This window comes from Polypterus senegalus, chromosome 18 (genome assembly GCF_016835505.1).
Source record: "Polypterus senegalus isolate Bchr_013 chromosome 18, ASM1683550v1, whole genome shotgun sequence".
NCBI lineage: Eukaryota > Metazoa > Chordata > Cladistia > Polypteriformes > Polypteridae > Polypterus > Polypterus senegalus.
The window spans coordinates 32,496,701-32,506,340 of record NC_053171.1 but is presented as its reverse complement, the minus strand read 5'-3'; the positions used below and the strand labels follow the sequence as shown (position 1 = coordinate 32,506,340).

Genomic DNA, 9,640 nt, shown 5'->3' with positions numbered 1-9,640 from the left:
CTCGCTGTAAACACTTTTTTTAATGAGTTTTAAGCACAGGGAAAAAATTTACATTTGAAAAATCCTTAATTTATATAAAAACTAACCATAAACAACCAAGAAAACTAACCTTTCATGAGTCGAGTTCTGGCATGAAGGAAGTGAGGAGGAGCTGGGTGGAGAGGAGATTACAGTTTTGAGATAAAGTCTCTGCGTGATGCACGTCTGGCCGAGAACAATGTACTGTACGGGGAAAGACTAAACACGTGCGTAAATCACCGGCGCGTACGAACCGGAAGGGAAACTGGCTTGTTGGTCACCCGAGTGTGTGGTGGTGAACAGATGCAAAAGTTTGGTGAACATTTTGGTCGTAACCCGATTTGTACGTGTTCAGAGACTGTGCATATTATATATATATATATAAATATATGAGAGAGAGAGTAGATAGACATGAATTTCTTTCATCTTCATTTGTTTTTTTAAACATACATCATAAAGGCAGAAGCCATTTGTTCTGCAATCAGACTTTTGCCTTTTCAAAGTGGAATGTGTTCCATAAGTTTTGTTTCATATTTGCTCTGTTGCCCCAGCTATTATAAACCTTTTTAAAAATGTATTTATACGAAATGCTATACTTAACCACACAAGCTTGTCATATTAAATTTGAAAGAATGGATAACAGAGAACTGAAGAGGAAACTGTACAATAAGGGTGTTTAAAAAAAAAAAAAAAAAAGGACAAAATGATAAGGAGGATTGCTTGCTTTTGGACAGCAGCACCAACTCTGACAGTTAGATGAGAAATGTGCGTCTCCAAACAATTTCAAAAGCTGTCTGCTTCCATCTGTGGTAAATCAAACAGTAGACACATATCAAAGCTAAGTTTACAGTATCCAAGGAACACCCAGCGCCCTGGCATGTGTCACTGTTCACTCCCGTTCTGCGCACAGCCCTCACTCACTTGAGCCCTTCACGGCTCACATTAATCTCGCACACAATAAGCGATGTTTGCTTTGCAATTTTAGATAAAGTCACAAGATGATGTTGCCCTTTCGTTGCCAGCTTTGTACTCAAATGAGTCTTCGCCAAATACGAGAGCTGCCTTTGGCGCAGCTACAACTGTTTGGATGAAGTTCCTCAGTCAGCAGCTTCCATGCCAACCTTCAAAGGAATCATCTCAAAAATCAATGAATAATTCACAGGCTAATATCTGTGCAGCTGTGTATTTTCTGGGACACATGAATTATGCATGGGGGCTGACATTTGTGAAGCAGGTTCACACCAACGGCTCAAATTTAATGCCAAGCGTGATGGTGGCACACATAACAGCTTTTTCTTTCACATGTCAGTCTCCTTCTCTCTTACAGTGACAGAGGAGTCCTTTCAGAGGTAGTGGGACACTGTGACATTCAGTAATTATGCTGTCTACACAGAAATGAGCAGGCAGCTCAAACGATGGGCTTCTTGTTTTCCCAAGAGTCTAAATTTATAACAAAACAAAAAAACAAAAACCTCATGGAATTTAGTTATGTTTGCTTTTTTGAAATGGCCTTGGGACATTACATGTGTTAAAACATGTCAATGACAGCCTCTCAAGGAAATGTCAGGGTGGCAGAATGCGTCATGCCTTTCACAGGCCAGCCGTTAGTCTGTGATACGCAACAATGTTTTCTGTGATGCCAGACTACAGTGATTTATTAAACAAACATACACCATATTGTCTTTGTGGGCCTTTGAGTTTTTGTAAAAAAGATCCAGAGTGAATAGAAATCAGGCGGACATGACAAGGATGCATCTGACACTCTTAGTATTGTAATGTGAAAACAGGATCTTCAACCTCCTCAATACGTGTGTATGCAAGAGTGGGTAGAAAACTCACCACCGCAGTGTCACAACATGCCGTCTGAAGTACCAGAATGATTCGATCTCCTTCACACAACAAGGCCAATCTTTCACTGAATCTGAACCAAAAATGGTCAAAGTCTGGGTTCTTTCCACTGTAAAACACGGTGGGCGCCACTGAGCCCCAAAACCCCAGACACACCACACTAAACAGTCCCAGATACAAAATAAAAACCACAGAACACCTTGTATACTGACCAGTCCACAGCCTTTCAATACACAACCCTCCTTGTCCTCCTCCAGGTGAGCTTTACCTTCTGCCTCCCGACTCCGACTAACCAGAGGGCAGGGCCGGCGAGAGAAAATCCGGGCCCCGGTGCAAAGAAGGTGTGTGGGCCCTCGTGTCTCAGAACGCGGTGACTATGTGACGTACTTGTTTGCCGGCTGATGACTTTTTGTCACTGTGCCCGGAACCCCCTCTTCCTCGTCACTTCCCACCGAGTGGGGAATACCCTTGTAGACCACGTGACTTCTCTCCTAGGGTGGCCTTCATGAACGTCACTTACATCATAAACTGTTGACCGTTGCTAAGTACCGTGACCCACGTGCCTTTTTAATTTTAAAATAAACAGACTTGCAAAATGTAAAAAAAATACAATAAAAATTAAATGAATTAAGTAAAAAAATGTTCAAATCATAATAAAAATGACGGGACGTGTTGGGCTTCATGGCACCCCCTTGAGCTTCATACTGGCTGCACCCCCCTCACCTCGGGCCTGTCGGAGGGGGCTGGATGGATGGCTTTGATGCCAGACCTGGGAGTACTGCCGGTACAGGGGCATAGCCCGATGGAAGCAGTTCTGGGTCAGATAGATGGAAGACCCTCTTCCTGCAGCACCCAAGGACCCTGACAGGGTTGTCCCTTAGAACCAGGACCCCCTATGACTATGACTGGGTCCATACCAGCAGAGCACTGCCATCTACCATACTGGGGGAGGAACTGTTCTTATTTTTCCAACTCTTTGATATTATCCACTAATGTTTGTTTTAAATATTGATTCATTCCAATCCCAGCAGGGTTATACTGCCTCCCATACTATCGTTTCATTATGGCTTCCAGGCTGGGAACGGGTCCAGCATAGCACTCACAACACAAATGGGGTAAAATACAATCTCCAAAACGTGACCTTGGTGCCAAATACCAGACTGTACGCCATTACATAGGAAAAGGTGCCTGTAGAGCAGTGGCTCCCAAACTCGGTCCTGGGGACCCCCAGAGACTGCAGGTTTTTTGTTCCAATCAACTTCCCTTTTTAATTGGACTCCTGGGCTAATTAAGTGAGCTGTTATTGTTTTGGGGTCAATGAAGAAATTACAAAGGTAAGTGTGTTAATACATTGTAATAAAATGAAGCAGTTACATGTGGATTTCTTTTTACTTTTTATTTCTATTCATCTTGTTTTAAATTCAGCCTTTCAATTATTGACTAATTAGTGGGCCTGACGCTGAAGTAATTGCAGCCTTTCATCATTCGGTGCTGTTTACTTATTTTTAATTGTTATTATTAGGATACAATGAAGGAAAGGAAAGGGGGTTAAGCATTTAAAGCTATAGCAAAAATTAGAAATATTTCTAAATGTCATATAATGTAAAAATCATACTGTTGTGTTTTTCTGAATGCTGAATAAGAGAGGAGGAAAAAAAAGACCAGCTAACAAATAAGATCAAACATCATCCTCAATTATCATCACTTATTGTGTAACAAAAACCTACGGCCACAGGGGGTCCCCAGGGCTGAGTTTGGGAACCACTGATTTAGAGCTCATGAAGGGAAAGCAAATGACTTCCTGTATGTGAAGCAAACATCAGTTGACTGCATTAATAACTGAGACATCGATTTATGATTTTTCATATCCTATTTCTTTAGTCTTTGTATCTTGAGGTACTTTGATTTTTTTATTATTTTTTGATTATTTTTTTCTCCAGCCTTTGGAGTTTTTTTTTTGTTTTTTTCTGTCCACCCTGGCCATCGGACCTTACTCTTATTCTATGTTAATTAATGTTGACTTATGTTTATTATTTATTGTGTCTTCTATTTCTCTATTCATTTTGTAAAGCACTTTGACCTACAATTTTTTGTATGAATATGTGCTATATAAATAAATGTTGATTGATTGATTGATTTGAGGTACTTTGTATACTGACATCTGCCATACATTAAATAAGTAAATATCGCAACTATTCATTAACTACATCTAGACAAGCTCATTCAGTTCCTGACTGTGACTGTGTCCGACTTTGACCCCCTGAGGGTAATTTTCTCCAGGGATGCTATGGAATGAGTTTTTGCTTTTGTCTTCTCCTCTGTGAAGTGGCCACGGATCAATGATACTTGAAATGGATGGATATTTCCATTTTTTGTTAATCAGTTTGAAACAGCTTGGTTTTATTGTGTGATTGAACAAACCTGGATCCTCATAAGTACAGTGGAACCTCAGTTCACAAACGTCTCTGAACACGTACAAATCGAGTTACGACCAAAAAGCTAGCCAAACTTTTGCATCTGTTCACGACCACACACTTGGTTGAAGAACAAGCCAGTTTCCCCTTTCGGTTCGTACGCACCGATGATTTACGCACGTGTTCAGTCTCTCCCTGTACAGTACATGGTTCTCGGTCAGACGTGCATGCTTGCGCTGTGAACTCTTTGTGCGCTATTTCAGTTCCCTCTTCGCACCGATGATTTGCGCAACTATTCACTCTCTCTCTGTAGTACATTGTTCTCGGTCAGACGCACTCTACCTCAAAACTGTGACCTCCTCTCCACCCAGCCTCCTGCGCACTTCCTTCATGCCAGACCTCGACTCATGCAAGGTTACTTTTCTTGGTTGTTTATTAAAAAGAGTGTTTACAGCGAGCGGTTCATGTAGCGTGAACTCTTGCAATGTTAGTTTCCTCTGTTCAAGGTTTTCTCAGTGTTATTCAATGTTTTTACATTTAGTTTACTGCTACACTGTGCATACAGCTTGTATGGTCCGGAACGGATTAATTGTATTTACATACAATCCTATGGGGGAAATTACTTTGGGTCACGACCAAATCGGGTTGCGACCAGAGTTTTGGAATGAATTACGGCCGTGACCCGAGGTTCCACTGTATTCTGAAACCTTTGAGGGTGTGGAAGGAAGAAAAGAAACAAAAAAAGCAATGGCCAAAACAAAATAAAGACGGCAATTTATCACCTTGCCAAAGAGGGTGTTCAAAAAATAAAAAAAAGTTACATAAAGTCCTATGTCAGCATAACCTGAAAAATTAGTTTGGATAGCGAAGTTTCCTCGAAGTTGGCTTATAAACCGGTGGACGTGCCCACTGAATATTCTGTTCATGTCAAACAAATACCAAAATAAAACCGGACAAGAGCACTAGTACCAGAGACCAACATAATCAGGAAAATAAGTTTTGAACTTCTTGAAATTTAAAACGTATGTTTACACTGAAGGAAACATACAGAAACATGTATAAGGCTCAGAAAAAATGTAAATCATTATTAACAATGTGAACAAATTCTCTAACTAGCAATTTGAAAAGAGGTGATGGCATTTTACCTGTGAATCTATTAAAGTGTGCTGAGCCAGGACTCAATGAAGAACACTAAAAAAAAAATAAACTTAAACAGAGTTACGCTCTTTAAAACCTTCTAGTTAGTTTGTTGCCATACCAGGTTATCAAAATCATATTCACATTCGCAGTGGTCACGGCCCCTTTAGTACACCATTGAATAACTCTTAAAGTGGCGTTCATTTACAGTTGCTTTCCTTCGGCTCCCACAACCAATTCTATAAAGCACACAGAAATGTCTCCACGAGGCCCCAAACCCACAGATGGATGTAAGTCAATGAAGGGCATTGAGCCAGACTTTTTTAAGGAACTTCACATTTTTCCAAGAAGTATAATTAGGATTTAAAGAAAATTAAGGCAAAACCATTGCCATCAGTAGTAAAAAAAAATAAAGTGTAACTGTAGAAGGGGCCAATGGTAGACTTCTTAGGAGTAAAAAATGTCCCTGTGGGACATCCTGAGGGTTCGCGGGATCCCCTCGAGTTTTCTGGATATCATGGCCGGCCTGTACGCTGGTACTGTGAGTGCTGTGCAGAGTGGAGGCAGAACCTCTGTGTTTTTCCCAGTTGATTCTGGGGTGTGTTTTGCTCCTACTCTGTTCAATGCTTGAATGGACTGGGTGTTGGGCAAGGTCATGGGGTCCAGCGGCTGTGTTGCATCTGTTGGTGAAGAAAGATTCACGGATCTTGACTTTGCTGACGATGCTGTGATCTCTGCGGAGTCGATGGAGGCTCTGATTAGGGAGCTCGAGAGACTGAGTGAGGAGTCTGAGTGTCTGGGCTTGCGAGTGTCCTGATAAAAACCAAGAGCCAGGCCTTTAATGACCTCTTGGGCACGGCCATCAGCTGTGTGTCTGTTTGCAGAGAGAGTGTCGACCTTGTCGAGAGGTTTACGTATCTCAGCAGTGACATTCATGTCTGTGGTGACTCTTCCTATGAAGTAAGTAGCCAGATTGGGAGATTATGGGGGGTCATGAGGTCGCTGGGTAGGGGTGTGTGGCGCTCCCGATATCTATGCAAAGTCTTAGAGTCCTGGTGCTTCCCATCTTGCTATATGGTTGCGAGACATGGACGCTATCCAGTGACCTGAGACAAAGACTGGACTCCTTTGGTACTGTGTCTCTCTGGAAAATCTTTGGGTACCGTTGGTTTGACTTTGTGTTGAATGAGCGGTTGCTCATGGAGTCCTGAATGAGGCACATTACCTGCATTGTCAGGGATTGTCAGTTACAGCACTACGGCCATATGGCGCGTTTACCCGAGGGTGATCCAGCTCGTAAGATCCTCATTGTTGGGGACCTGAGTGGCTGGACCAGGCCAAGGGGTCACCCACGTAACACCTGGCTGTGGCAGATAGAGGGTCATTTCTGGAGGGTTGGCCTGGACTGTGTGTCTGCCTGGGGGGTTGTTTTGTCGTGTAGCGGCAACACACTGTACCAGGCCATGCTCCCTAACTTGACTTGACTATAAAAGGGACCAACAGTCTTTTGAATACTTCATGACAACTTGTTCCCAATTTTAATTTGGCTTTGAGAGGTTGTGGATATTTTTGTAATGTAACAAATCCAATTTGTTGAAGGTGGAAGCAAAAACCTCAAAACCTCTGAGCACGAGTGTCACTTGGCTGGGTGTTGAAGTACCAGAAAAATAGCAATAGCTAAAATGTTCAGTATACAAATGTGACCCATGTGCTGGTGGTCCTCACCCACTACCACCACTACAACTAAAAGTTACAATGAGAGGGCCCAGACCTAACTCCACTTGAATTCAGAAAGAAAAGGATGTAACACACACTCTTATCAAATGGTAATTTGCCTAACTCAGAAAAGTCTGCGTTTCAGTGCCTGGCCCCCGGGGGCTCTAGATGTGTTGGCATCCCTTGGCAGACAGAATACCCACACCATGAACTGAAGACTGAGTGGCTTCTCATCATGAGGTGAAATGACATGTGAAGTCCTACCATTGGGCTGTTACTAGCGATTAGGAGGAGGTCCGTCCATCCGGGAGTAAGGAGCGCTTCACACACACAGTCCATGTAGGCCCTCTTAGGCACTGATGGTACTTGAATTGGCACCAGGGTCTGCCACTTACTTACATGGCTGCTTTCTGTCCAGAAGCTTCCAGTCTCATGGGCATCTAAAGTCATCCTGCTAGAAAAAATATCATATATAAATCATAAAGGAACACCAATTAGGAGCAATACAATATGACAGAAGAGATAACAAATAATAAAAACTATTGACACGCATCCATCTGTCCGCACCTCTTTTCCTCACATTTTAAAGAACAATGAAAGAAAGGATATTTTGTATTTACTAGAAATCAGGAAATGTATTTCTTCTAATAAACAATCTGTATCATTTTACATTTCTTTAAATTTAAGTTGTCAATGAAATATACTGTGATACTGTTAGTGTTAACATTCAGTGACTAACAGACAAGAGATCTGGAAAAACATTTTAATGTGCTGAAACTCAGAATAAGTGGATTATATTTTAATCATTTGAAATAATATTAACTTAATAAATAAGTAAATAGAGAATTGAATATAACTGAGCATTATACTGTGTTATCAACATGGTAAGATCATTTCAGTTGCAGCCCTCTAAAAACTACAGCAGCAACTGAGTATTTTGACAAGCTTGCAGACTAAAGACTCGTGTCAGGCAGATCTAACCTCTGAGCAATATCAGTTTAGAAAATGCAAAAAGCCACAACAGCCTTTCACTCCTTGCCGACGTATGAGAAATCATGATTAGCTTTAGCTTTGAACGGCTGGGTGCCCTGCTGACACCTGTAAAGGTCTTTGTGAGATGAAACACAGTCGAGATGCTGAGGAAAAATGCCTCACTGCCACGATTTAATGAGTGTCATCTTAGTCAGTTCCATCTGAGCCGTGTTTCACAATATAAAGAAGAATAAATAAAAGCAACAGTGCTGCCACTGTTTATATGCCAAAATGGTTTGTGGTTTCATGTACACATGGAGAAAAGCAGCCATGTTAGTGCAAAGCTGAATGGAAGACCATTTAGCTGAAAGTGACATTTTTATACAAAAATACAGAATGCAAGAGAAAGAAAGCTGAAAATTCTACTGACCTGCCGACATACAGTCTAACAAACCAGTGGACGGAAAACTGTTACTTACGGGGACTGTTACATAAACTGCATATTAAATTCAAGTACTTTAAGTCAGCAGGTATCACTGGGGCAGCATGATAGCACAATGGCCGCCAGTACTGTGTGACAGTAGATGGCATATACCAGCAATTAACCAGGCACAGACAGACACAAGAGGCACACTTACACAAGTTCACACTTTTTATTTTCTGTTCTCTTCTTTACAGTCCTTTACACTTCACACACCATGCACAAATCTCCACAAATATAACTCACAGTCCCTTCTTTCCTTCTTCTCTGCCACCTTCACTCCTCCACTCTCAAGCTCTGTCCTCTGCCTCCCAACTCCGGCTCCCCCTTTTATAATGCACCTGGATGTGCTCCAGGAGCTCGCTGATGACCTTCTTGGTGTGGTGGAAGTGCTGCATACCATGGCTTCTTAACCATGCAGGAGCCCCCTGGCAATGGCCATGGCCCCCCATCGGATGGAGCTTCCAAGCTCTGTTCCCGTGGCCCCAACACCCACCAGAGCGGCTGCCATCTCGTGTTCCAGGGGAGGTACTGCTCCTCTCCCGGTCCTTCCATCCTCCAGGTGTCCCGACTGGGCATGAACCCCAGCCATCCGCCACAACTGCTTCACTGATAAAGTCACCTGGGCTTGAATCTGCACCTAGTTGTCCATGTTACTTTTACACACTTTCTTCAGGTCTAAATGAATTGTCTCTGTATAATCTGCTTTGCCTCCAATATTTTGTTTGATTGGCGGTGCTACACTGGCCTAGTGGACTGCTGCTCTGTCCAGGGTGTGGGTTGGTCTCCCCACAAATTTGAACTGGATTAAGTGGAAATGTGAATATTTTCAAGATATTTATGGTCACATTTACTGTGTTCTCAGAGTGTAATTTTTGTTCCACAGTTGCTTGGCAGGCTGCAGGGATGTACATGCAGGCAATAGGACAGAACATGTAAATAAATAAATCAGTATAATGGGCTATTATACATAATCAAAAACAGAACTGTACAGACAGATAGATTTTATTGAACAGTAGTGAGGGGAAAAGAAAAAGCGAAGATGGAGGTATCT

At 42.2% G+C, this 9,640-nt stretch overlaps 1 protein-coding gene across 1 annotated transcript in view; it reads right to left on the bottom strand.

Annotated features, from left to right (window-relative positions):
• Window positions 1–7,573: 7,573 nt before the first annotated feature.
• Window positions 7,574–9,640, bottom strand: part of LOC120518813 (kelch-like protein 10) — a 31,792-nt gene continuing 29,725 nt past the window's right edge. Inside the window, exon 8 of the mRNA XM_039741797.1 lies at window positions 7,574–7,587. The gene's annotated coding sequence lies outside the window, so the exon portion shown is untranslated. The remainder of the gene's footprint in view (window positions 7,588–9,640) is intronic.